A 7,814-nucleotide genomic window follows, 5' to 3' on the forward strand; every position below is an offset into this window, starting at 1 on the left:
GCCTTACAATCTATGAATCTGTGAAACTGGTCTGGGCAGAAAATACAAATTCATAATCCTTTTTATGGCTGGAAATTCAAAGGGTTTCCTGGCTCTTCATGCTCCTGCCCTACTAGGAGCATTGCTAGCAGATGGAGGGAAGTGATTCTTCCGATTTAGTCAGCACTAGATGAGGCCACATTTAGAGGCCTGCATCCAGTTTGGGCAGAAAGGATGTGGACACGTTGGAGAGTCCAGCGAGGGCAATGAAAATGGTTGTGGGGCTGGGGGACAGGACTGGTGAGGAGAGGCTGAGGGAACTGGGCTGATTGAGTCTGCAGAAGAGAAGACCAAGGGGCTTGAATAGCAGCCTTCACCTCCCCGCAGGGGGGCTGCAAAGAGGATGGAGCTGGACTGTTCTCCATGGGGGCAGATGACAGGACAAGGAGCAATGGGCTCAAGCTGCAGCAAGGGACGTTGAGGTTGGATATTAGAACGAAAATCTCATGAGGAGGGTGCTGAAGCGCTGGACCAGGCTCCCCAGAGAGGTGGTGGACTCTCCATCCTTCAGACCCAGGTAGACAAAGCCTTGTCTGGGATGATGTAGTTGGGGCTGGTCCTGCTTGGAGCAGGGGGTTGCACTAGATGTTTCTTCCAACCCTCATTTTCTATGACTGTATGAAGGACATGACCCCAGCCTTCTAGCCTGGAGTGGGAAGTTGATCCAGGTGCTCTTTGCCAAGATAATTTTGCTTGTGAATCTCCGGTGGCTCAAGATATGCATTGAACCAGAGCACAGTGTTGCCCTCAGGTTTATGCTGTTTCTTGTCTCCTATCAGAAGAGGTGCACATGGGATGCACACTGGGTGGCACTGGCCTTGGATACTGGTTTCACAGGGTTTTTTCCTGCGCTATTATTGAGGTTCCTTCATTTAACAAATTTCTGCTGCTCCCATCATCGGCACCAAAAAGAGTCAGCTAAAAAACTACCAGCAGATATCCATCTGAACGTGGGTATTAAGCGATGTGAAGTGGCAAGAGCCGTATCACTCTGTTGCAGAAAAATACTTAAAAAAAAAAAAAAAATAAGACCAAGCTTGTTCATTGCTAGCTCTGTCTTTGTAACCAAGCCTCAATCTCCACCCATCGATAAATCAGCAACAAGAGCCATGGCAGCATTCGTGATCTATTAGTGTTAAATTATTTCAACAAAAGCAAGCCTTGATTTTATGTTGAAGTTGATAACTTGAGGGTGCGTTTGAAAAGGATAAAAGCTTTGCCTTCAAAGGAGGGCTTTTTTGTATGAAGTAGACTGCAGAGAGAATTAACCATTTCTGGAAGGAACATGCCATTCCAGGGGCTAATTAGCAAGGTTTGAGGCTTGTGATTCTGGAGCCGTACCGCTCTCTTGACTTCCTGTTTTACATTTTGAATCTTGCCAGTGGGTTTTGCATTCATTGCTTGCTCTTATGTACGGCGTGTTTGCATTTGATTGTGATATTCTGATAACCTGCAAGCTCACTTCTGCTGCAACCCGCACCCTCCGTGCACACTATCTCGGAGGGGGGGGAGACAGCCGAACAAAAATCCAGCTGATGAATGAGATCTGCTTTTGCTGACGGGTGGGGTTTTTGCTTTATTTGTTTGCCTGTCTTTTGCTCACGAGTGGTTTGTTTTTTTAATGATCTTTAACAAGGGAATAGGTCGAAGGAAAGGGGAAAATTGAGGATCTGGCGCAAACACGCAAGTCACAAGGATTCTTGAATGAACTGCCAGCTGCACCAGTACTTACATGTCTGATAACTCATGCTGATGCTCTTTGGCAGCATTAAAGGTGTAATCTTTTTCCAAGAACATTATTCATCACAGCAGCTTTTCTTCCACATCAGTCGTGCGTGTCTTTATGTTCCATCTCGGTAATGTGACCGGCGAGGATATTTTAGACACCAGATATCAGGCAGCTCATTTAGCAGCTGGTAGATGTGTGATATAGCCATCACTAGCCATGCTACCTGTCCCAGTCGGGATGAAAAGGGGGAGCACCGCTGATGAGCTCAGCTCACAAAAGAGATGTGGGAGGAAGGCGAATAATAAAAGCCAAGGCTTCCACAGGGAGACACAGCTTGTATTAGCAGTGAATCCATCGCTCGTTAAGGGAGCCTCCTTGACCGAGGCTGGCAGCAGCTATCCATGCAGCCTGGGAGGAAGGTTAAGTTGTCTTGCAGACCTGACGCGACTCAACCTGGCCCCGAGTGGCTGCTTTGAGGGCCTTATTCACTAGGAAAAATAGATATAAATACATCTCGCATTCACATCCTAGTGTAGACAAAGCAAGCTGTAGCTTTACCATGCTCGTTGGTCGAGGTGAAGACTACGCTTCCCTCCAGGGAACACGCGTTAACACTTCCATGGCCTTGTCTGCATCGTGTGTGAAAAACACCCCGTTCCTACTGCAGACCAGCCCGAGGGTACGAGGGCAGTTCAGTCTGCGTGCGGCTTTGCTCCCACTGGCAACAGGGGCTCGAGTGGGTTTCGAGATCAATTTAGGTCACTGAAATCACTGAGCGACCCGGGTGAGCAGCCTACCTTGCACCTGAACCGGCAGCGGTAAAGGTGAGAGGATTCAGAGCCCCTTTCCAACCCGCAGGCTCTTCACCAGCCTCGCAGCAGAGAAGTTAGCAGGTAGTTGCTGGACTTGCTCTTTAAAACTGGCATTCCCCCTCTGCAAATTACAGGCACGAAGACGGTCAGGACTGAGGACATTTTTACTGGGGAAGCGAGTGGCAGCTGTTACAACGTGCATTTCAAGTGAAAAAATAGAGATAAACTTAGAGGAAGAACTGAACAAATAAAGATGGCCCGGCTAGGTATTTGTTAGCATTCATGAGCGCCAGGTCTTCTTTCTGCATGTCTTTAAACTTGATAATTGATTAAAGAGGATCCTCTTATCTCACATAGTAGCCACTGCCCTTTGTCCTGTGGAATTGATGCCTTTCCACGAACACATTGCTCCAATCTGGATGGTGTGCCAAGGCTGGTGCAGCTTGGGAAATAAAATGCTTGAGGAATGAATGGGCAGCCCTTTCTCTTGCATGAATTCAAAAAATCATAGAAAATGAGGGTTGGAAGGACCTCAGGAGGTCACATCTAGTCCAACCCCCTGCTCCAAGCAGGACCAGCCCCAACTACATCATCCCAGACAAGGGTTTGTTGAGCTGGGTCTTAAATACCTCCAAGGATGGAGACCCCACCACCTCTCTGGGGAGCCTGCTCCAGTGCTTCACCACTCTCCTAATGAGAGAGTTTTTCCTAATATCCAACTTCAACCTCCCTTGCTGCAGCTTGAGCCCATTGCTCCTTGTCCTGTATCTGCCCCCACTGAGACCAGCCCCGCTCCATCCTCTTTGCAGCCCCCCTGCAGGGAGGTGAAGGCTGCTATCAAATCCCCCTCAGTCTCCTCTTCTGCAGACTCAATCAGCCCATTTCCCTCAGCCTCTCCTCTCCAGTCCTGTCCCCCAACCATTTTCATTGCTCTCCTCTGGACTCTCTCCAATGTGTCCACATCCTTTCTGTAGTGGGGTGCAAAACTGGACACAGGACTCCAGATGTGGCCTCCCCGCTGCTGAATAGAGGGGAAGAATCACTGCCCTTGATCTGCTGGCAACGCTCCTTCTAATGCAGCCCAGGATGCCGTTCGCCTTCTTGGCACCCAGGGCACGCTGCTGGCTCCTGTTCAGCTCCTTGTCCCCTGTCCCCCCCAGGTCCTTTCCTGCAGAGCTGCTGCCCAGCCCGTCGGCCCACTCCCTCCTGCACCAGGTTGCTTTCCTTCATTTTACATCTCGATTGCCGTGTCTTGTAACACCGTGCTGCCATCTCGGAGCAATTATTGTGATCCGACAAAAGGCAGCTTTTCTGACATCTGGGGGGAGGTGGAAAAAAGAAATGCAGCCCCCAACCTCATGCTTGAATTTGTATTGCCTGACATTGAACCGGGGCTACATTTGTCCAGCTTACACTTAGGAGGAGTGACAGGCTGGAGAAGAGAGAAGTGCATTTCATTTTCAGCCCAATAAAGATGAGATGGAAAAGGAGTTTCACAGTGGATTAGCGCCCTTGAGGTACTTGAAGTTCTCACTTGTAACATGCAGGAGCCACGCTTTGACCTCCTCCGTGCAGCAGAAGAGGCGGAAGATTCCCCACCTCCAGCCGGCGGTACTCCACAGATCAAGCCCGAACCCTCCCTCCCGAAGTCACCTTATAAAGACACAATTCAGTGTCAGCATGGAAAGCCGAAGCTGAGAATTTGAACCCCAGCTTGTCACCAGCCCTCGTCCCCCGGGAGTTATTAATAGCAGGAATTCGAGTTGGTGTTTCTTTTCTTCGGCGGACACTTGGGAGGGTGGAAAATGACCTCAGTGTGAAGAAACTTTATTTTCTGCTGCCTCTCGATTTATGTGGGGAATCTGTGGCCTGATTAGCGCCTATCATCAATAACCATGCGGCGGAGGCTGACAGTTGCTGAGTGGAATGAAGAAACCCTGTGAAGCAAATAGCTACAAATTTCCCTGACAGCCCCGGTTCGATTACAGGGAGTCAGCTGCCAAAATACCAGTTATTACAGGCGTGGAGTGCCGTGAATAGCTAAGAGGAAAGTAACACGGGCAGCCGTAAAGGAAGGGGGGGCCGCGAGCACCCACAATGCTCCTTCCCTTTGCCAGGGCACCGGTGGATCGCTTATTTATGGCCGGGTGGGTTTCCTCTAGTTGAGTCTGCGGACCGGATTATGCTCCCCGAGCCTATTCGCAGAACAAACGAACGTGCTAGCAGTAGCATTTTTGCTCCAGCCGCGATCAGACGTTTTTAATGAAGCTTGTGCTCTGACTTCCAAGGGAGCTGGGGATTCGGGGGTGCACACCGCGGCTCGTTTCCTTTCTTGAAAGAAACTTAAGAGGAGCCTGGAAGTGAAGCATCTCACCTGCCCCCTCTGCCCAAGGGTTTCCCTTAATCACAACACACGAACAGTTACGGTCAGGGGGAAAACCGAGGAGGCTAGCAGCACCGACTTAGCGGTAAACTTCATAGGACCTTCTCCCTCGGTGCAGGAGCTTAGGGAAAAATCTCCGCAAATATTTTCTGACATCTTAAAATACATTGACTTTAGCTGTGTTTGTGCCCCATGTATATTCATTTTCCACAAATATCCTAGCCAGCGCTCCTGAGGGATGCGGTTGGAGAAAGCGCTAAATTGTGAGCAAATGTGAGAGAATAAATGCAAAAAGCACGTTCTGAACGTGTAAATTGGAGCATTCGTGCCCAGAACGTGACTCTCAGGGTTGTATTAAATGCATCAGGGCGACCTACATCGCCAGTGGAAGCCAATCAAACGCAACTCAAACTTCGTAGGTTGAACGTGGGCAGTTTGCTGCTTGCAAAGCACTAAATGCACCCAGAGTCATGCACAAAAATCATACAGCAAACAACTTTGAGTAACAGATACAGACAAGGTGAATCAGTGTGCTCACAGCGCGTTCACATGGGGAAAGAAGTGGAATTCACCCAAGGCTTTATTCCAAGCTCGGTACCCTGCTCTGCATTACACGCAAGACCCCAATGGTCTTCAAATCCTGACGTTTTCTTTCCTGAACCTATTTCTACATTCAGATTAGAGGTACCGAGCCAGTGCAATGAGTTTTGTTCTGCCTTGTATATCATCATCACCAGTGACACCAACTTTCTCATCGGCATTCTGGTGCTCGTGCCAGCTTTGTCTCTCTGGCAATCCTGCGAGAGGCCAAAAACACCCAGTTTGGTTTTTCAGGTCTTTGCCTGACTTGTGAGAACCAGAAGTAACTGGGTGGGGAGGAAAGAAACCCCCTGGATATGCAGCTGAGAGGAAATTCAGCTATAAAATCCTGGCCCTGCCTATGGGCATCTGTGAATGCTTTATGTGTCTTGGACCTGCCTATGGGCATCTGTGAATGCTTTATGTCATATGGATTTGTAACCCTAACGCTGAAGAAGTCAGGACCCCTTCATTTACAGCTAGGTTGTGATAGCCAAATCAGGGGATCTCTCTAGACAGCCCTCCAGAACCGAGATGGTTAAAAGATTTTTGTCCAAGTTGTTTTATATCTTTTTTTTTGGTCAAAATCAAAATGGTTCTATAGGAATGGGATAAATCCGATATCATTTTGGCTGGGAAAAAATTTGAAACAAATTCTGCAGAGGCTCGTTCCTGCTAATGTTCCCGTGTTTTGTCTTGGTTTGTTTGTTTAATTTTGTTTAGCTATTTAGACAGGATCAAACTGCATTACCCATGCTCTGTTTTATATTAGACGCGTAACATATTGACCTCCTTGGAACGGTTTTCAGTGAAATAGATCTCCATAGAAACGCAGGTCATTGAAGCCAAAATCTTTTCTGGAGATGTATCTGTTTTAATGAAATTTCCAACGGGAAGATCTCCAAACGTCAGGGCACCCTGCTCACTTCTGACCGCAGCGGGACCCCAGTTGAAAGCCCTGCCCTCCTTCTTTAGAAAACGAGGCATTTCAGAGCGATTCTGTTCTCTGAAAATGTTCCAGCGGTTTTGTTTCCCATCCCTTGTTGAACAAAAACAAAATTTATAAATTTGGAAGTTGCCATGAAATAGGATCAGGGCCCTACGGCCAGAGTGAGCTGTGTTACATCTCCCAACGTATATGTTTTGACACTATTGCAATGAAACGTATTTGTAGTATCACAGAAAACGAGGGTTGGAAGGGACCGCAGGAGGTCGCATCGAGTCCACCCCCCTGCTCCAAGCAGGACCATTTTGCTGGTCCCAACATAGTTAGTTAGCTATTTCTGCTTGTTTTTGTTCCACAGGCAATTGCAAAATGTTGGCTTTCCATGCCTGTTTGGAGTAGAAACACGTTTCGGGATGTTGGGGTTGGCTGTGGAACGGGAACTTCATTTTCTGACCTGCTCTCACCCAGAACAGCCTACCATTGTTCGGGGACGCTCAGTTTGTTGAAGTGCCTGGGCCTGAATCTAAATGCAACCTCTTCTCTTTTTAGGAGTGCGAGGCAGCCCTAGCTGGCGGCCCCAAGGTCGGGCCCGGGAGACCAGGGTTCCCGAGTGCCAACTCCACTGAGATACCGATCCTGTCCGCAGCCGCCTCGGGTAAGTTGCCTTCTGTTGGAGCTTCTTCAGGTGCTAATTAAATAGCATTGGGCTAAGCCAAGTACAACATCTGATGCAGGTTAAAAAAAAAAGTAGTTTTTTGGGGGCAGATGAATGCAGGAGAGCTAAGATTAGAGCGAATGCGGCATTGCAACCTGCTCTCTTTTGCTCTTGCGATTTCATTCCTACGAAGGTAAGGTCCACGTAGGCTAGAGAGGAGAAAAGGAGAGAATCATCCCCCCAACCCCGATTTGCTTTGCCACTTTTCTTGGTGCTTCTTTACAGCCCCAGGCTTGGGGGTTTTGAAGAGGAAGTTGTGTCTGGAACAGAGCTAGCGTTTGGCTCTAGAAAGCCTGGCCTGAATCTCCCTGCCAAGGCCCCCCTTCCCCCACATTGTACAGCTTCGACAGCAGATCAGATATATCCTCTTGGGAGACAAGATTGCATACAGAAGGAGCATTGCTTTCAGGCATACCAGCTCCTTGGCCTTTCTCCATGAGCCAGTCCTTTATGGAAGCAAAGGGGACATGCCCCAAATACCCATTTCACAGCTTGCCAAGGAGATTTGTGCAAAATATTCCCCGTCACTCAGTGGGAACGTGACATATTTGGGAGCACTCATTGGTTTGCAGTGTTGGACTAAGCTAACACTTGCACTTGGGCGGGTGCGA

Source organism: Alligator sinensis, unplaced genomic scaffold, assembly GCF_000455745.1.
Source record: "Alligator sinensis unplaced genomic scaffold, ASM45574v1 scaffold334_1, whole genome shotgun sequence".
In the NCBI taxonomy this organism is placed as follows: domain Eukaryota; kingdom Metazoa; phylum Chordata; order Crocodylia; family Alligatoridae; genus Alligator; species Alligator sinensis.